At 41.1% G+C, this 21,156-nt stretch overlaps 1 protein-coding gene across 3 annotated transcripts in view; it reads left to right on the top strand.

Moving 5' to 3' along the window:
* Nucleotides 1-1,777: 1,777 nt before the first annotated feature.
* LOC109399634 (gamma-aminobutyric acid receptor alpha-like) overlaps nt 1,778-21,156 on the top strand; it is a 225,860-nt gene continuing 206,481 nt past the window's right edge. Inside the window, exons 1-2 of one of the 3 annotated variants that reach the window (XM_062855816.1) lie at nt 1,778-2,082; nt 9,147-9,487. The gene's annotated coding sequence lies outside the window, so the exon portion shown is untranslated. Of the gene's footprint in view, nt 2,363-9,115; nt 9,488-21,156 lie in introns of all 3 variants that reach the window. The other 2 variants (XM_062855814.1, XM_062855815.1) reach the window with 2 other exon arrangements.

The raw sequence follows: 21,156 nt of genomic DNA, 5'->3' as shown, positions 1-21,156 counted from the left end.
TTATTCTGCAACTTATGGGAAACCGCGACATTTCCGGCGTCTTAGTAAAGGTACCCAAAAAGGGTGACCTAACTGTATGCGATAATTGGCGGGGCATCATATTACTGTGTTGATATAATGCCCGCTACAAAGGGACTCTTAACCGGATGCAGGAGAAGATTGATGCAACTCTCCGATGGAAGCAAGCAGGAGTCCGTGCCGGACGATCCTGTGTGGACCATATTGTCACGCTCCGTATTATTCTGGAGCAAATCAATTAATTCCAAGAATCTCTCTACCCGGTGTTAATTGATTGCGAAAAAGCTTTCGGCCGTCTCAATTACGAAAACATGTGGGAAGTCCTCAGGTGTCCCTGACAAAATCTTCGGCCTCATTGAAGCACAGTACATGGCATTTTCGTGCAGAGTACTGCATAACGGTGTCTTGTCCGATCCCATCCGGGTCGTTACTAGAGAGAGAGGCAAGGATGTATACACTATCACCGTTACTGTTCCTCATCGTAAGCTAAATATGTGATCTTGGTAGGTGCGATTAAACGTGAACCAAATCGTGAGTTGCTGTGGCAGCCCATTACTATGGATCACCTAAATGACTTCGAATTGACTGATGACGTTGCTCTCCTAGCTCAACGGCGCTCTGATATGCAGAGCAAGCTCGATGATCTTGCCAATCGCTCCTCGGCGGCAGTTCTTACCATCAACGTCAACAAGACCAAATCGTTGTATTTAAACACGGTCAACCCTTTCAGCATCACGGTAGCTAGGCAATCAGTGGAGAATGTTGATAGATTCCAATATCTTGGTAGCCAAATGGCGACCGATGGCGGCATCAAGATCGACATGTGCTGCTATACGCCAGTGAAACCTGGTGTGTATCAGTGGATAATACTAAACGGCTGCAGGTCTTCATCAATATATGCCTGCGGTATATAATTCGTGCATGATGGCCTCATATTTGGTTGGATCTTCAACGTGGAGCTCCATTGTCGATGTCATCAAAAGCCGATAGCGACAGAAATTCGGGAGCGAAAGTGGAGGTGGGTCGGCCACACTTACGCAGGGACAGGAACGAAAGCAAGCGTTAGATTGGAAACCAAGAGGGCATCGCAGCAGAGGCAGACCCAGAGGTTCAGAGCGGCGCAGCCTCAACAACGAAATCAAGCAAGTCAACAGAAATTGGACCTAGCCACAGGTCAAGGCAATGGCTGGCAATCGCCCAGCATGGAGATTTTTCAATTTTGGCCCTCTGCACCACCGAGGGTGCTCATGATTGAAAAAAAAAGTAACTAAGGTAAAAAAATATCATCGTCGGGGGTGTAGTTATTGACTAGCAGCTAGGGTAGCATTTAACTTGAGCTTTCTTCCAATTCCTAAATGCACCTTTTTGTTGGTAGTTCGAACTTCAATGAATGGCAAGAAAATAGGTTATCACTTTCACTCGTTTACCGATTGCCGGTAGCAACCGATCATCCACGTGTTGACTCGCATCCGGCAACAAAAACAAATCTACCGAATCCATCGCCTCGGCTTGTCTCGTGTCCAATTTGCTGAATTCTACCACGTGCTTGCGCACGCATCAATTCAGACTACTCTTCATTTTTGGCGCCTTTTACAGGCAAGCAATCCAGAACGCAGCCACACTCGGAAAACGCCGGCTCTCGGCTAGAGCCAGCTGTTCTGGCTGTTAAACTCCTGATGATGGGTGATGTGCCATCGTAAGCAATCTGGAAAAGCATCCCCCGCACCCCTCTGAAGCCCTCCCACATACAATGCCCACCCGCACCACGGGATTCATTCACGTTGGACTCAGCTGTAAGCGAGCATGCTACACATATAGGGTACATTGAGGATGCTGGGAAACCAACCTACGAAACCCAATAGCAGCGACCGAAAGCTGCCGCACTCGACACGGCTTCTGAACGGCGGTCCATCGAAAGTGGTCTTCAGTTGCTGTTGTGATTTCTTCGCGATCGAACGGTCCTGGCCGGGAATAGCTCCTCCTCGGATGGATTCTCAAGGCACCTGACAGTGACATTGTGTGTCTAGTCTCATTGTAAAGTTTCAAGCCGACGGCGGCGGTGGTGTAAGGATTCTTTTAATCTTTCAATTTCAGTGCCACTTTGGGTGAACAGGAAGTACCCTCTTTTCTTGTTCTTATAAACCGTTGGTTGCGTTGGAAAGCCGTTGTGCGAGGAAATATGTGCTTGATGACAACGTGTTTCGGTGCCGAGATGATGGAATAACGCGCGCGCTTTCAACTCTTTTTGTGGGAGCCAACTAGGAAGAGGATCTAAAATTTAATTTTGGAAAATTAACGAATGAAAAAAGTTGGTCGTGTTTTTCGCGTTCGTGATATGCAAAAGGTAACGTGGAAAATAATGTTAGCAACAAAAAAGTGCTTATCCTGCTGAAGCAAGTTTATGTACCGTGTGTGTGTTCTCCAAACCGTGAACGTGAAATTTTGATTTTCAGTGGTTTACACAAGTGTTCAGTATAAAATGACGGGATGAACTTCGGTTTATGACAAAACTTTCACGTACAGAATCACGCGCTGAATTCAAAATAGCGAACTCAGCATCTCAAATCAAATCTTAATTAGGGAGTATCCATAAAGACGCTCTTTGGCCAATTTTTAACACTCCCATTCCTCCTTGAGGCCTTTTTTCCTAATGCATAGTTCGTTGCAAATCCAGAGACTCTCCCTCAGAAAAAGATGAAAATACTGAACTTTGGTAAACAAATTTCGGTACTCTGAACTTTTACCGAAATCAGAACAACTGAATAAGCTCAAATAAAGTACATGTAAAAAAATGTCTATAAAGGATCAAATTCATATATTCAAGAGATCTTATTTGACCATCAAGCAGTACTATAATTTTTAAAATTTTACATGACATTTACCCATTCAACGTAAATATTAAATTGCATTTTCAGCCCGCACTGTTTGATTGATTTTAACATTTATGCATACGATAAAAATGCATGATTTGAAGTGACAACGCCGTGCGCCTATATTAGAGAAGGAAATTCTTAAAGTTCTGCAGAAGGACAAAATGGCTACCATATCTTCAAAGTTTTGCGAAAATTTTAAAATTTCCTGAGTTCAGAATCCCTAAAATTTGTGGTGTTCTGTAATATTGAATAGCTAAATATTAACATAGAAATATTAAAAACTTCCCAATTTATCTAAGCCATGGAGCGGACCTGGTGTGATGGTTAGTACACTAAACTATCACTACTAGGACCTGTTATAGAATCCCACTCCCAACAAACTCGCAAAATGTGAGTTCTTCCTTCGGAAGGGAAGTGAAGCGTGGGTCCCGAGATGAACTAGCCTAGGGCTAAAAATCTCGTTAATACATATAAAAAAAACCCAGATTAATCCACCTAGTGGTGATAGCGCCTTTCTCGTCGAATATGTACTCTAAGATATTTCCGCCGCCATAAGCCGAAGTGTTCCTGAATCCTGAAAATACTCTAGAATGGAACAAATATCATTTTCTTCTTTTGTCACAGTGATCGTTCGTCAATGAGGGGGTGGAGTTGATGAATAATAAATGTATTTGATGAAAAACATACTCTACCTAAGTAACCACGGTGCTGAAGCATTATTGCATGCAGATATACGGTGTACTTAGAGCAATCATTACTTTACATGCAAACTTAAAGTTTATTTAAAGTGGAAATGGGCAATTATGCGACTGCTTCAAGATTATACCAGTATAATCCTAATTTGATTCTATAATTGCCCACTTCCACTGTAAATCAACCTTAAGTTTGCATGTAAAGTAATGATTGCACTAAATACACCGTATATCTGCATGCAATAAGGCTTCAGCACTGTGGTTACTTGGGTAACAATTAATCAAAACCGCTTAATTCATCGGGTTTAGTAAGAAATTTTCTGGAGGACTCTTCACCTTAAAATTTAAAAATCTATTGGTTTATTCATTTGTGCCCTTCATCAAAATATTGAATTCCGACCCAAAATGTCCAAGGGGAGACCCCTCTTGACTTAAGAGAAAATCGAAATTTGTATCAGCCTTGTTCAGAAAAGCAAGAACCTTATCAAAGCGATAATCGTATTTGGAAACTTATTGATGGCTCATATTCCTATGTTATGTATTATGTTAAACGTATAAGCAGAGCTGAATAATATTATACCTCTCAGTTAACTGCTTGACCACCTTCACTAGCACTGGATGCCGAATATTATCAAGCCATTTCAGCATTTTTTTTTCTGCACAATTAAGCCTTTACTTTATTATGGATCGTAGTAAGCTGTGCGCGCGGATGAACGTGTTTTCTATTAGCTGTCACGTTTTTGCTCGTCTCCGCTGAAAATTCAATTTGGCCGGTGAAAAGATTCCGCGTGTGATACCATAGAAGATCGGTGATGTACTCGTTTTCTGTGACAGTGATAATGTGTGGCAACTTAATAGTGTCGGTTTATGAAGAGACTTACTTATATATTTGGCGATATGCCTTCGTGTCGACGTTTTTCGTCGTCCACGCGTTAACGTCGATTCGGTCGATGAAAAGATTCCGTCTGTGATACCGAAGAGGATCAGTGAGGTGTACTCTTTTTCTGTGATACGGCGACTTAGTGGAGATGGACGTGAACACTTTTAGTGTGTCAATTTGAGCATTTCACTGAAGAATAGTCTCCGTTTGAAGATGTGTATTTCGGATGTCGGATCTCGGAGACGGGTCCGGAAGAGATCGATTTCAAGCAGGACAATGCAACGCTCAGAGTCGGTGGACTACGCGGAACTTGGTGAGATCTTTCTGATTACACTCTATATACTTTACATTGTTATATAACTACTTGTAAGTTGAAAATTCGCTATTTTCAACATCCTGTCATCTATTGGAAGCTGCTTCAGTTCTGGGCTCTTTCAAAGTTGATGAAGGGATTTATAAATGCTTGCAAGGACTTGGCCAGGTGTGTGGAGCTGAGTGGGTCTATGACATTGTAGATAGTAGCGACATCAGCAATGTCAATGGATATATTCAACTTTGCAACTCCATCCAAGATTTGTGCAAGTATTCATGCTATGCTATGCTATGCTAATTAAGCCTTTACTTTATTATCATTGGTTATACTGCCGTTCTACGCATGATTATCCCATATGGGATTCCCATATAACACGGGGCAATTGGGCGTGGAACGGCAGTATAAGATTCATGTAAAATTTGACAAAAAAAAGTGCAAGCAAGTAAAATTTCCCATATTAAAACCCATTTAAATTTCAACCGTATTACAGAGCGCGATGGCTCAACCAGTTGCGTCAAAATTGTGCGCAGTAATTTAAGTCGCAAAAGGGGATTTTTTTATTCTTAGCAACTTAACCTATTTTACAGCTCTTTTGTCCACTAGGCACTACGTGAGCGATTCCAATTGGCGGCTGCACTTACACTTGTACAGTGCCTAAATGTATTCTATTATATTCTAATTCAAATATATCGAACTGGTTTGCCTTTGTGCTGCTTTCAATTCTCTTCCCTGTCCTTGGTAGAATGATGAGCACGATGATGAAATGATGTATGGCTGTTGTTTCTTTTCCAGTCCGATTGGGGGTCGTCCATTATGGGTTGCCGTTCGCCGATATCCAATTATCCGGGTCCGTTTGAGCTATGGGAGCTCAGAAGAGGGTCAAGTGCCAGCCGCTCTCGGGGGGAAGAGCAACTGACGAAGTGCCGGGGCTGGGATCGAATCCATGACCATTCGCTTATGAAGCGAACGTGTAGCCACTGCGCCACGGGCCCCGGCAATCAAAAGGGGATTGATGAAATAAAATTAAAATTTTCCCATACAACGTTGATCCATCCTACTGTATAATTACGCCTCAGGAAAATGGTGGGATTTGACAAGAACGCTTAAATTTTTATCAAGATTTTGTTCGTTTACGCATATGTATCGCTTGCATCGATTTTGTTTTGTTGTAATTTCAGCGATGCATCTAATCCTGATTCTGCAACACTGCCGGTAATCGTAGGTGTGGTCAGAGCTTGGGTCAAAGACTATTTTACTGCTGCCCGTTTATCTGGTTATCGAACTTCCGGCGGGACACCTGGAACCGGTTCCGGAACACAACCGGTTAAGAAATGGACTGAAACTATCTTACTGCTTACCGTTCATCTGGTTATCGAAAAAGCCGCTCTTTGATGTGTCGCATGCAAAGGTTTGGTTGACTTTTTTAGTTGGCCACTTCCGGCGGGAAACCTGAAACCGGTTCCGGTACACAACCGGTTCAGATATGGCCTGAAACTATTTTCTTGCTTATCATTCATCTTGTTACCGAAAAAGCCGCTGTTTGATGTGTCGCATGCATGGGTTTGGTTCGCTTTTTTAGTTAGCGACTTCCGGCGGGATACCTGGAATCGGCTCTAAAACGCTACTGGTTCAAATATAGTCTGAAACTACTTTCCTGCTTACCGTTCATCAGGTTATCGCAACAGCCACAGTTCGATGTGTCGCATGCCCGGGTTTGGTTCTTTTTTTTTAATTGGCTACTTCCAGCGGGACACCTGGAACCGTTTCCGGAACACAACCGGTTCAGATATAGTCTGAAACTATTTGACTGGTTACCGTTCATCTGGTTATCGATACAGCCGCTATTTGATGTGTCGCATGCCTGGGTTTGGTTCACTTTTTAATTGGCCACTTCCTGCGGGACACCTGGAACCGGCTCCGAAACACAACCGGTTCAGATATGGGCTGAAACTATTTTACTGCGTACCGTTAATTTGGTTATCGAAAAAGCCGCTCTTTGATGTGCCGCATGCATGGGTTTGGTTCACTTTTTTAGTTGGCCACTTCCGGCGGGTCACCTGGGACCGGTTCTGAAACACTACCGGTTCTAATATAGTCTGAAACTACTTTCCTGCTTACCGTTCATCAGGTTATTGCAAAAGCCGCAATTCGATGTGTCGCATGCCTGGGTTTGTTTTTTTTAATTGGCTACTTCCAGCGGGACACCTGGAACCGGTTCCGGAACACAACCTGTTCAGATATGGTTTGAAACTATTCTCCTGCTTACCGTTCATCATGATATCGAAAAAGTCGCTGTTTGATGTGTCGCATGCATGGGTTTGCTTAACTTTTTTAGTTGGCCACTTCCGGCGGGACACCTGGAACCGGTTCTGGAACACTACGGGTTCAAATATAGTCTGAAACTACTTTCCTGCTCACCATTCAGCTGGTTATCGAAAATGCCGCTATTTGACGTGTCGCATGCATGGGTTATGTTCACTTTTATATTTGGCCACTTCCGGCGGGACACCCGGAACCGGTTCCGGAACACTACCGGTTCAGATATAGTCTGAGACTATTTTTCTACTTCCCGTTCATCAGATAATCGAAAATGCCGTGGTTTGATGGGTCGCATGCATGGGTTTGTTGCATTTTCATATCTGGCCCCTTCCTGGGGTACCGGTCCGGAACACCTAAATGGCCATAACTCCGGAACGGCTGGACCGATCTGAACCATTTTCAATAGGAAACAATGGGGCAATATACCGCGTCGAATGAACCATCGGTCGTTGAAATCGGTTCATATTTACTATCTAAAAAAGAGGTGACCTTTTTGTACACATACACACACACACACACACATACATACACACACACACACACACATACATACACACAGACATCATCTCAACTCGTCGAGCTGAGTCGATTGGTATATAACACTTGACCTCTCCGGGGGCTCTATCAAATTTTCGTTTTTGGAGTGAACATATAGCCTTTCGGTACACCTTGGTGTACGAGAAAGGCAAAAAAAAAATCATATCCAAGATACGAAAATCTTTACGAAAAAAATTGATAATTCAAAGACAAGGCACATAAATAGCGGACACTAAAAAAATGGTTGAAATCAGTTGAGAACTGATTCCGCAATCGTAGTTACCGCATCGACGGTTTTTATTCCAAGATGGGGTCTCCAGTTAGCCTAGTGGTTAAGGCTATGGATCGCCAATCCGGAGACGGCGGGTTTGATTCCCGTTCCGGTCGGGAAAATTTTCTCGACTCCCTGGGCATAGTGTATCATTGTACTTGCCACACAATGTACAAATTCATGCAATAGCAGGCAAAGAAAGTCCTTCAATTAATAACTGTGGAAGTGCTCTAAGAACACTAAGTTGAAGAGAGTCAGGCCAAGTTCCAATGCGAACGTCGAGCCATAAAGAAGAAGAAGGTTATTAAAGAAAACCGCGTTTAAAGTTTTATTTATATCTTTGCTTTTACTGCTTGGGTCTTAATGAAAATTTGACACTGCATTCTTCAAAACCCATACCTTAAGTAGAAAGATTTGAAAAATCGTTTATTACGTAAGAGTTTTTTTGGGGGGAGGGCTGGGGGTGCTCGAGAAATCTTACGCGCCATGCAAAAATATTTGGGTTCTCATACAAAAAATCTTACACCCCCTCCCCGGTGTCGAAAAATCGTGAACATTCCCTTACGTAATTAATGGACAGCCCCCGATTTGGTTTCTAGAATTATTACAGGAAGGGTTTCCTATGTGAATTTCTAAAATATTTAACAGGAAAATTGAGTACGACTTATTGCGTGTTGCAAAACCTGGAGTAGGAGATTTAGGATATTTTTTGGTTTGTAAGAATATTTTAGAGTTCTGATGCTTTTAATCGCTGTTTACGAGCCATGTGAATAATTTCTGTTGACCAAATCCAATATAGTTTAAATAATTGCTCTTCTTATTTTCTTATCGAAAATATTTTGTTTTTAAATGATCATTGTAGAAATGTTCGAACTGATTTCCAAAAAGTAAGCGGCTGTTTTTGCTACAATTTATGATTGATTTTTGAGTGGCACATTTAAAAACTAAATAAAAACTTTTGTTTCGACATTTGTGTGATTGCTTCCAATTATGGTTTAACTAAATCATAAAATTGAAATTGTCTTTCCTCTATTTATTGTTTCTTTAACGTTCAAAACTGGATGGAAATTATAATCTAGTTTCTTAGGTCTTATCCAAAGTAAAATATTGCCAAAGCTTTCATTACTATTCATGCCTTGTGAGGGAAGGGTGATAGTAGCTCGGCCAAAATCTCTGTTTCACCATATTTTTAAACTGCACTTCTGAACTCAGCGCATGATTCTACACTGAGAACCACCAACAGAACACCGGAGTTCAAAAAAAGCTGTAAACTAGTGTGGTGGCCGGTCAAGCTGGAAAACACCTGACAGAGAGGAAGCCTAACAGCAGTCAGTAGTGATGGTGATGGTGGTGGGCGCGCAGTGGTGCTGAAGTTGTAAAAGAATTTGTTATGTTCCCGGAAAGTTTAGCATTAATTTGTGTTTCCATCCCGAGCGGCGATGTAAGAAGCGGAAGTAACGAAGTTGATGCCGTCGGCGGTGGATAAATCTTCTGGCTCAAATACTCTTCATTGTTGAGCGGAGGATTTTTCGGGCAAACAGTAGCAGGAGCGGAAGCAGCAGCGGCAGAAGGCTTAATTTAAAGGTACCAGCGGAGATAATTGTTGATATGTGTGGTGGTTGAGTTGTGTGAAAATTAAGCAAAAATTATACATGCTTCTGTAGTTGCAGATTGTTTTACGGCATAATTATGCAATCCACAAAAATTGTGTTAGCGAATGCATGTTGCAGGAGAACGTGAGAATTTGCATAAAAAATAACATCGAGAAGTCAAAAATAGGAACACATAATATTTTTAAGCTCTGGTAATTTCAAGGAAACAGGAGAATGTTTTTAGTTTAAATTAAGAATTCATAAGATAAAAATCCTACAGAAAACATGAACTTACTCATCCCATCGAAATATGATTAAAAATAACTGCCTGAACGCGGTGTCAATCTGTTTTATTTTCAATTGATATCATTATGCGTTCCCTTATTGAAAACATCAACCGGTATCATCCATGAATGCTATTAACGGGCCAGGTTGCCCTATCTCACCGTCAGACAGGAAGCGTGATAATATTAACAATGGCACCAAAATCGATTGTTTTTCCCCTACGTTGGGCGTTTTGGGACGATATTTCCCTTTGGTTTGAGATTCGTAAAAGTGGGGTATGCTGTTTGAAGTTGTTTTTTTTTTTAATTTTTTGATGAGATTCGATAGAATTCAAGCCATCTAAATCAAATGATGACAAAGATTCAGTTTTACATCACCGAAAACGTCACTACAGCAAAATTAAATGGGTAAATTTTGCTGGTTGTTTTTCAAGATTAATGTTCTTCGAAATCGTTCCTTATTATTTGTTTGAATATTTAACTGTTGCAACATAAATTTTGTTACTTAGCTATCTCCGAACAAACAAAAACGATTCAACAAGCCTAATCGAATACACTATTGAACCCGTCAGCTGAACAAATTAGTGATACTAAAACGTCGAGAGGATAATGAAGTGAAGATTTGCTGGAGTGAGGCTTTTCATCAAAACAAACATAAAATCTTGAAAGCAGGGAAAAATCTGTTCTCAGTATTGCTTCACGCTAAATTAAATTACACCACAAAATCCGAGTGAAATCTTGCGCTGTTTAGACAGTCTCAAGGTGTAATTCTACTGAACTGAAGTAAAGGTAGATGCAAGGAGGCGAGAAAGCGGAAAATTGAAACGATAACGGTATTATGATTCTTTATTGTTTTATCCTGGGAGGCTTCTCGACGTCGTAGGACTTTTTCCGCAGACGACCGACGGTGGAATGAGGGAAACCCAGCTTTTATTGGGTTTCCTTTGGGGCAATTTTTACATCAATTAGAGAAGCTTTTAAACTGCCACCGAAGTGTGTATCATTTAGTTGCAGTGGGAATTGACTGTTTTATATTATTCGCCGCGTGACGTGAAAATCGTTGTCGGCGACATGAACGCGCAGGTAGGAAGGGAGGAAATGTACAGACCGGTAATCGGGCGAAACAGCCTGCACGCCGTATCGAATGATAACGGCCAGCGATGCGTAAACTTTGCAGCCTCCCGTGGTATGGTAGTCCGAAGCACCTTCTTCCCCCGCAAAGATATCCACAAAGCCACCTGGAGATCACCCGACCATCAAACAGAAAACCAAATCGACCACGTTCTAATCGACGGTAAATTCTTCTCAGATATAACCAACGTCCGCACATACCGCAGTGCGAATATAGATTCGGATCACTACTTAGTCGCTGTATGCATGCGCTCAAAACTTTCGACAGTTATCACCACGCGTCGAAGTCGAACGCCACGGCTCAACATCGAGCAACTTCGTAACGTAGAAGTGGCTCAAGACTACGCGCAGCAGTTAGCAGTGACCCTACCAACGGAAGAGCAGCTTGGCGCAGCTACACTTGAAGATGGCTGGAGGGACATCCGATACGCCATAGGTAGTACCTCGGCTACAGCACTAGGCTTCGCGACTCCGAATCACAGAAACGACTGGTACGACGGCGAATGTGAACAGTTGAAAAACGAGAAGAATGCAGCATGGGCGAGAATGCTGCAACACCGTACGAGAGCGAATGAGGCACGTTACAAACAGGCGCGGAACAGGCAGAACTCAGTCTTCCGGATGAATAAGCGCCAGCAGGAAGAACGAGATCGCGAAGCGATGGAAGAGCTGTACCGCGCTAAGGACACACGAAAGTTCTACGAGAAGCTGAACCGCTCGCGCAGAGGCTTTGTGCCACAAGCCGACATGTGCCGAGATAATCACGGGAATATTCTCACGAGCGAGCGTGAGGTGGTCGAGAGGTGGCGGCAGCATTACGATGAGCACCTCAATGGAGACGTTGCAAGTACCGAAGGTGGCGTGGTAACAGATCTAGGAGTATGTGCACAGGACGAAAGACTTCCAGCCTCTGACCTTCAAGAGATTGAGGAGGAGGTTGGCCGGTTGAAAAACAACAAAGCCGCTGGAGCAGATCAACTACCAAGCGAGCTTCTAAAATACGGTGGAGAAGCACTGGTGAGAGCACTACACTGGGTCATTACCAAGATTTGGGAGGAGGAAGTATTACCGGAGGAATGGATGGAAGGTATCGTGTGTCCCATCTACAAAAAGGGCGACAAGTTGGATTGCGGGAACTACCGCGCGATCACGCTACTGAACGCTGCCTACAAGATACTCTCTCAAATTTTATGCCGCCGTCTATCACCGATTGCAAGAGAGTTCGTGGGGCAATATCAGGCTGGATTTATGGGTGAACGCGCTACAACGGACCAGATGTTCGCCATCCGCCAGGTGTTGCAGAAATCCCGCGAATACAACGTGCCCACACATGACTTGTTCATCGATTTCAAATCGGCGTATGATACAATCGATCGAGAACAGCTATGGCAGATTATGCACGAATACGGATTCCCGGATAAACTGATACGGTTGATCAAGGCGACGATGGATCGAGTGATGTGCGTAGTTCGAGTATCAGGGACACTCTCGAGTCCCTTCGAATCTCGCAGAGGGTTACGGCAAGGTGATGGTCTTTCGTGCTTGCTGTTCAACATTGCTTTGGAGGGTGTAATAAGAAGAGCGGGGATAAACACGAGTGGGACGGTTTTCACGAGGTCCGTTCAGCTGCTTGGTTTCGCCGATGATATTGATATTATTGCTCGTAAATTTGAGACGATGGCGGAAACGTACATCCGACTAAAGAGTGAAGCCAGGCGAATCGGATTAGTCATTAATGTGTCAAAGACAAAGTACATGATGGCAAAGGGCTCCAGGGAGGAATCACCGCGCCCGCCACCCCGAATTCATATCGACGGTGATGAAATCGAGGCGGTTGAAGAATTCGTGTACTTGGGCTCACTGGTGACCGACGACAACGACACCAGCAGAGAAATTCAGAGGCGCATTGTGTCAGCAAATCGTGCCTACTTTGGACTCCGCAGAACTCTACGATCGAATAAAGTTCGCCGTAACACGAAGTTAACCATCTACAAAACGTTGATTAGACCGGTCGTCCTCTATGGGCACGAAACATGGACCCTACGTGCAGAGGACCAACGCGCCCTTGGAGTTTTCGAACGGAAGGTGTTGCGTACCATCTACGGCGGAGTGCAGATGGAAGACGGGACTTGGAGAAGGCGAATGAACCACGAGCTGCATCAGCTGCCGAGAGAACCAACCATCGTCCATACCGCGAAAATCGGGAGGCTACGGTGGGCGGGTCACGTCATCAGGATGTCGGATAGCAACCCGACTAAAATGGTCCTCGAGAGTCATCCGACCGGTACAAGAAGACGTGGAGCGCAGCGAGCTAGGTGGGTCGACCAAGTGGAGGACGATCTGCGGACCCTACGCAGAGTGCGGAGCTGGAGACAAACAGCCATGGACCGAGTGGAATTATTATTATTAATATTTATTAAAGACCGAGTGGAATGGAGGCGGCTACTATGTACAGCAGAGGCCACCCCGGCCTTAGCCTGACCGGTAAGGTAAGGTAAGTAACTGCATAAAAGTTGCAAAATAACACAAGCTCACAGAACTCGTTTCACAATGAAGTCAGCTTACAAGAGGTAAAATATTACGCCAAAAGCCTCCATTTCAGATTTTTTGATATTTTTATTGCTTTTCTGTGCAAATCAACTAATGGACCAGCTTGATGGCAGCTATTCTTCAATATTTAAGATTTCTAATCAATCACGCATGCGAAAAGCGCTTGAATTGCTAGAAAATGAAGGGGGCGCACAGTGGGACCATTCCACAATGGTCCGAATCCACGTTTTAGCAGGAAAAAAAATTCGTATCTCTGTTTTCGTTAATTTTAGGCGTTTGGTGTCTTCAGAGAAGTTGTTTGCATTTGTTTGCTGCATCTTTTCCAAAAAAATTTGATTAGGGTGGTCCTCGTCTTAACTCAAATCTGGAAAAGAACTTTTTAATTTTAAGTCATACGCGATCGAGTGCTTCAGCAAAGTTGTAGGCAATGCTATTTCGAGCAACTTTGCTGAATACGCCGTTTATCTAGCTCTTAATTTGAACATAGTAGGTAAATTTTAAGTTTTGACTTAGGGTGAGCCCCCCAAAAACGTTTTTTTCGCAATAACTTTTTTATTTGATTTTTTTCGAAGATGTGAGCTTCGGAGCATTTGAAGAGCAAGTAATGACGCATATTTGTTCTGAATATTGCATGTTGCTAGGCCTTGTCATTCAAATGTTATGGGCAATTTTGACTTAAAAACAACGATGTCTTCAAATGCTTATATCTCATGGAGCTGGTAAAATAAAAAAAAGTTCTTTAAGCGGCATTTGGAAGGTCACAAATAAAGCAAAATTTGGAGCAAAAATTACAAGAACGTTATTTTCCAAATTGGATTAAAACGACTCCAAAATCCCCTTAAAAATCGAAAAACTACATATAACTCATACAATTTTAAAGATAGAGTCAAACTGTCTTCGGAAAAAATGCAGGTTTTTACCATACCCAAAAGTTTCCCATACACGACTTTTTTGTAAAACGTGAAACAAAAGCTTGAAATTGATAATTGTTTTTGAAGAATATAATCGTTCTGATTGCCTAGAAAAACATAGCATGTACCCCTAAGAATCAAATTATCAATTTCAAGCTTTTGTTTCACGTTTTGCAAAAAACTCGTGTATGGAAAACTTGTAGGCATGGTAAAAACCTGCATTTTTTCCGAAGACAGTTTGACTCTATCTTTGAAATTGTATGAGTAATAAGAAGTTTTTTTCAATTTTTAAGGGGATTTTTGGAGTCGATTTATTCTAATTTAAAAAATAACGTTCTTGTAATTTTTGCTCCAAATTTTGCTTTATATGTGACCTTCCAAATGCCGCTTGAAGAACTTTTTTTATTTTACCAGCTCCATGAGATATAAGCATTTGAAGACATCGTTGTGTTTAAGTCAAAATTGTCCATAACATTTGAATGACAAGACCTAGCAACATGCAATGTTCAGAACAAATATGCGTCATTACTTGCTCTTCAAATGCTCCGAAGCTCACATCTTCGAAAAAAATCAAATAAAAAAGTTATTGCGAAAAAACCGTTTTTGGGTGGCTCACCCTAAGTCAAAACTTAAAATTGACCTACTTTGTTCAAATTAAGAGCTGAAGAATTCGATCGCGTATGACTTAAAATTAAAAAGTTCTATTACAGATTTGAGTTAAGACGCGGACCACCCTAATCAAAAAATTTTGGGAAAGACGCAGTAAACAAATTCAAACAACTTTTCTGAAGACACCAAATGCCTAAAATTAACGAAAACAGAGATACGGTTTTTTTCCTGCTAAAACGTGGATTCGGACCATTGTGCATTCTGAAAAAAAGACGACCGAAACCTCTAAGAGCCATTAGATGACATTTTAGCATATGGGTGTCTTTGGAAGATATGTTCAGAAAAATCTTCTCTATTTTTATGCATATTCACTACATATATGGTAAAACTGTTGGGTGAACCCGAGTAAAAAAATATTTTTTCAAAATAATTTTTTAGAGGGTAGATGTCTTCAGCAAAGTTGTAGAACAAGTAATTTCAAGTAATATTGCTTGGAATTCATTTTTTGGGAGAAAATATGAAAGTTTTAAAAAACATCCTCAAAATCAGTTTTTTGAACTTTTCCATGAATATATCGTAAAATTTCAACATGATATGTTCTACAAGTTTGTAGGTACTACTGAAATACACTATCTTGCCGAAGACACCAACTCTGTAAAATTAAAAACTGCTCCAGTAAACCATTTTTTTTTTTGAAATTTTTTCACTATTTTCACCATTGAATATTTTTTGAATAGGCACTTTTTGGCAGCCCTGTTATCAAAATTTTAAAGCTTTATTATGTCCAGAATAGACCAAAAGTGACTTAACAATCGGGTCTGATAAGGCACTTTGATTTCTGATGCTATTTTAATAGTCTTTTTCAAAGAAAATATTCACAAATTTCATACAAATCATTTAATACAAACTGAAAACTCACGAATACTTTTCGACATTAATATTTGTTAATCCAAATAGTATTCTTATTGAAATAGTCTACATTTCTAACACTGTGGTTGACTTCACATTTAATACCCGACAAAAAATATCGCTTTTAAATTTTTAGATGAGTTTTAACACCAATCAAAAACTGTGTTTTTTATCTATTTTTTATTGCAATTCTCAATGCATTTGTTTTTGTTAAAATACATACATTAATCAATCAACTAAAACAATGATAACATAATTTTCATTTACTATGTTAACATTATAACTTCGGTTAAAAAACTAAAAAGGTGAAAATATAATGAACGCCTCTACAAGTTTTGTGTTGAAAATAAAAAATAAAATAAAACGAGTGAAACATTGTTACATTACATTGAAATAGCCAGTATCTGTTAGCGATATTCTAGGTTGTAAATTCTTTCGTCATGATGAAAATTCTTCACAGATATTTTATTGAAATTGGTTAAGCTGTTTGATACTCTTTAAAATTTATTTTTTCCAGTTTTCAAGAACTGCGTCCGTTAGGTCGATTCCTGTCCTTGATGTTCAAAATGACTTCGTCGTGGACATATTACCTTGGTTCATCCCTTGACAAATCCGCATCAAGATCACGGCTCGATTATGGATAATTTTCCGGAGGAGCCTTTAGTTTTATTACAACGATTTTTTGAAAAGATAAAAAGGATTTGTGCCTTTTTTGAGAAAGATTTCGTAGATGAGGAAATCACTCAGACTATTCCCTCTTTCAAAATGTGTAGTTCAAAATAAATGACACTAACAGTTGAAATAGTCTACATTTGTTTAACATGTTTTTTTTTCATTCAGAATTACTACTCGGATGAACAAAAAATAATATCGAAAGGTTGTATGAGATTTCTAAATATTTTCTTTGAAAATGACTATTGAAATAGCATCAGATATCAAAGTGCCTTATCAGATCCGATTGTTAAGTCAATTTTGATCTATTCTGGACATAATGAACCATTGAAATTTTGACAGCACGGCTGCTAAAAAGTGCCTACTCAAAAAATATTCAATAGTGAAAATAGTGAAAAGATTTCAAAAAAAAAATGGTTTACTGGAGCAATTTTTAATTTGAGAGATTTGGTGTCTCCGGCAAGATAGTGTATTTCAGTAGTACCTACAAACTTGTAGAACATATCACGTTGAAATTTTTACGATATATTCATGCAAAAGTTAAAAAAACTTATTTTGAAGTTATTTTTTAAAACTTTCATATTTTCTCCCGAAAAATGAAGTCCAAGCTATATGGCGTCTTCAGCAAAGTTACTTGAAATTACTTGTTCTACAACTTTGCTGAGAACATCTGCCCTCTAAAAAAATATTTTGAAAAAATATTTTTTTGCTCGGGTTCACCCTAAAGTTTTACCATACAGTGAATATACACAAAAATAGAGAAAAATTTTCTGAACATATCTTCCAAAGACACCTATATCCTAAAATGTCATCTAACGACTGTTAGAGGTTTTGATTGTATTTTTTCAGAATGATCCCACTGTGGGGCGTTTTGCCCCGGTGGGGCGATACCCTTTTACCCTATTCAGTTACTTCATCTGCCGCCAATTGATGTAAGGCACGTGTCGCAAAGAATGATGAAAGCGTCAACCCATATGTGACCGTTGGTAGTTCATACACCTTTATGGGTTCGTCAGCAGAGAAGCGGTAAAAGACGCGCTAAAAACTGGTATCATCAACGTGCACCTGCATTTGCACCTGCCGGTACTTTTTTTTTAACGTCCCCAACAAGCGCTACCTCGTGTTTTCCTTAAGTAAGCTGAGTAGCTCGTCTTGAATGTCAGAGCCTTTCAGAAGCACGTCGTCCAACGTAAAACCGCTGTCTGTTCTGGTCGACCCATCAAAAACCACACGAAGGGGTGGTGGGGGTAAAGTGGACAGTTGTGGTAAAATGGACAGGGTACCGTTTCATGGCTTTTATTGTTTTTTAAAATGTTTTAACGATTGAAGTTTATGCCTAAGCATGAATCATTATACTTTTGCTGATCTTGAACATTAAAATCAAATAAACCTCTTCAAAATGAGAAAAACTTTAAAATTCACGTGAAAAATCGAAAATGATGTAAAATCTGCCTATCATTGCTAAGGTTTTTTTTCGAAAGTTATTTTCAAATTATTACAAGTTTTACACCCTAAACTAATGAAGTCCATATAGAAGAATATATTCAAACGAAAAAAAAATTAGTTTTGTAAAAAAAATTTTTTTTGGAAATAATTTTAACTTAATCAGACGGTGGGGGTAAAATGGACAATCGGTTCAAATTTCTCAAAAATTTCTATTTTTTTTGCAAACTCCAGTATCATCAGCCGTCACACATGTCGTGAGATAGTTGAAGTAAAAAGTTATAAAAAAATATTTTATATCTACAAAATATCATTTTCATCCAAAACAGTGCTTGTTTTTTACACTATTCTTACAATAATTTTTTAAGTGTGTTTCAAAGTTTGTATTAAAAGTTTGAAAACAACAAAATAAAGGTATCGTATGAAATTTGATAGTTTGCATTTGAAAACATACAAATAATATGCTGTTATATAACTTTTAACGACTTGTTCATTTTACCCCATCGATTGTCCATTTTACCCCCACCGATTTTTTTTCAAGCTATTTTTATGCACGTTTTGGTGAACAAAATAATCAAAGAAAACAATATTTTTTTAATGTAATCCCTTACAAGATTTCTAGAGTATATCATTACCTTCCATGTTGATGGCACAAATTTCCCGAATGGAGGAGAACGTGCCTCTAGAGCCGACCTACTGATACTGATACCTTCCATGTTACTCGGAAAAGCAGATGGATTTTGCCGCATTTCCACTGGAAACAACCACAATGCTTAGGTTGTCCACTTTACCCCCACCACCCCAACCTTTGTTGTAGTGCTGGACTCCTTCAAGATCGCATGGTGCTGCACGGCAGGTAGTACACCTTGCAGCTGCCGCCTCCTGCAACAGCTCCTCATTATTGACCTCCCTCGTATGCCCAAGATCTACATACTCCATAGATAGAGCCATCGTGCGAGATTCACCTAGCATCTGGTCGAAATTCCTTCGTGCGGCTGAACGTCCGCTGAAAATGGTCATCGCTGTCCTGCTCCTCTTTCGACCTAGCTGGCCGATCCTCATTACTTTCGACTTCCCAAAACCTGCGCAACTGGGCTTCTAAATTGTCTGGAGCCGGCGATACGCAACAGCCAACTGCTTGATTCGATGCATCAGAAACCTTCCTCGTAATTATCCAACCGAATACCGAGTTAAACAGCATAGGTAGTCTCGAGCCCAACACGATCCGGTTTGTATCCCGGATAGGAACCTGTAGAAGTGCTCTGCTCCAATCGAAAGATCAGTCCGATTGCTGTCGTTGAAACTTGGATCAGCTAGTTAAATATCTTTTGGAATCTTCCAGTGCGCCACGGGTATGTGCACCGATGAAAACTCTAATGTGATTTTCTGAAGCACTAAGAGGTCCTGGACTCGTGAAATGACTGTTGTGTTTACCAGGGATCTCGCTCTGGTTTCTGCTTCAACGACACCGCTGATGGGCAAGTTTATCGTTCGCCTCCAATGTGGATTACCCATAGGTACGGCGACAGGAAACTAGTCGGCTCTTTCATTCCCACGGAGTTCTTATGGGAGTGACGTTATGTTTGAAATTGGTAAACATGGCGTCACTCCCATAAGAACGGGTAATCCAATCGGTCCGCCTTTTCATGCCGAGCGTCTGGCATAATCTCTCGCTTATAATGTAGGCTTGTTGGCTATCAGCACAACCGTAGACAATAGCACGTTGGAGACTTTACCGCTCTTGGTCCCTAGGTTGCATGTTCCAACTATTTCTTGCTCATCTTCGTCTTCAGATTCCCCCTCGTTAGTTGCAACTTTATCCATTATTGATTTTTCATTCCGCGTCTTCTCTGGTTTACTCACCGGGTGATCACTGCTCCCAGCACCATTGCTGCTCAACGGGAAGCCTGGAAGTATCAGCGAATTATGCTTCTTTCTACACTCACAGCTGAATTTAGATGAGCAATCGCGTACCCAATGTCCGGACTTCAAGCTAAAAAGTCGCATGCTGTTAACGAACTGCAGCTTCTCCTTCAGTTCCATTTTCGAAAATTTGGCGCACTTCTCCAACATATGAGAATCTCCGCAACAACAGCAGTCCAGACCAATTCTGTTTCCATCTCTGTAGAAAAATGAATGATCACTTTCTGCCGCTTGATTTCTATTCTCTGCGTGCTGCCTTTCAATCCAGCGATCGATGAAACCGCTTCTAGAACTCTTGCCCGCTTCTCGAGAAAAGCCTACAAAATCGTGAACGTTGGATCCTTAGTGGATGCTGCGTGATCTTCCCAAAGCTGAAGCGTCTTCGTGTCTAACTTTGAGAAAATCCAATGGACGATAATCGCACCCCAATCAGCAGTCTTCTCTCCCAGCTGCTTGAGAATTTTCAACCGCTGTTCGAATCCATCCACCAAAGCATGAAGCGATGCAGACGACTCCTTCTCCACCTTCGGGTACTCCATCAGTGCCTGTACAGTGTACATGCATTTTCAGTTGTCGAAATACCTCTTCGTAATCGTGCTCCACGCGATTGCATAATTGTCATTGATGAGCGTGAGTGATTCGATGAGCCTCGCCGCTTTTCCTTTGAGTGCTAACTTCAAATAGTGGAATTTTTGAACATCGCTAAGCTAAGAATCGTGAATCAACGACACATACGTTGCTTTAAACGACAGTCATTCCTAGTAATCGCTGTCGAAGTCCGGTAGAGATATCTGTGGTAGATGAACGCCAGTCTGCGCCTCCACAGGTTGACCATTCCGAGCTAACGTGTTATTCAAATATGCAGCAGTCTCTTCCGAATCCGATGGTAGTTTCGGCAGCAAAGCCGCCCGTAATCGAAAGTACAGCTTCTCGAATTCCTCTATGCCCTGGTACAGTACTTCTCATAGCTATTTTCCACACCCAACTCTGCGAATTTCTCCTGAATCTCTTCAAACTCTTCAAACTTTGCCACAAATTTGTCCAGCCTCGATTGAACCTCTCCCGTATGACTATCTGATTTGTGTAGCTTTCTTTCGCCGGTCCCAGTGTAATGATAAACCATGGGATGATCGTCGTCGTACTTCGAATTGAGGCTCGTTGAAAGATGCGGAAACGTGCAACTAGCAATGCAGACTACGTTACAGATAAGTTTCATCGGATGCAGCAAT

This window comes from Aedes albopictus, chromosome 3 (genome assembly GCF_035046485.1).
Source record: "Aedes albopictus strain Foshan chromosome 3, AalbF5, whole genome shotgun sequence".
NCBI classification, from domain to species: Eukaryota; Metazoa; Arthropoda; class Insecta; order Diptera; family Culicidae; genus Aedes; species Aedes albopictus.
The sequence above is the reverse complement of the archived record's forward strand: the minus strand, read 5'-3'. Positions and strand labels throughout refer to the sequence as shown.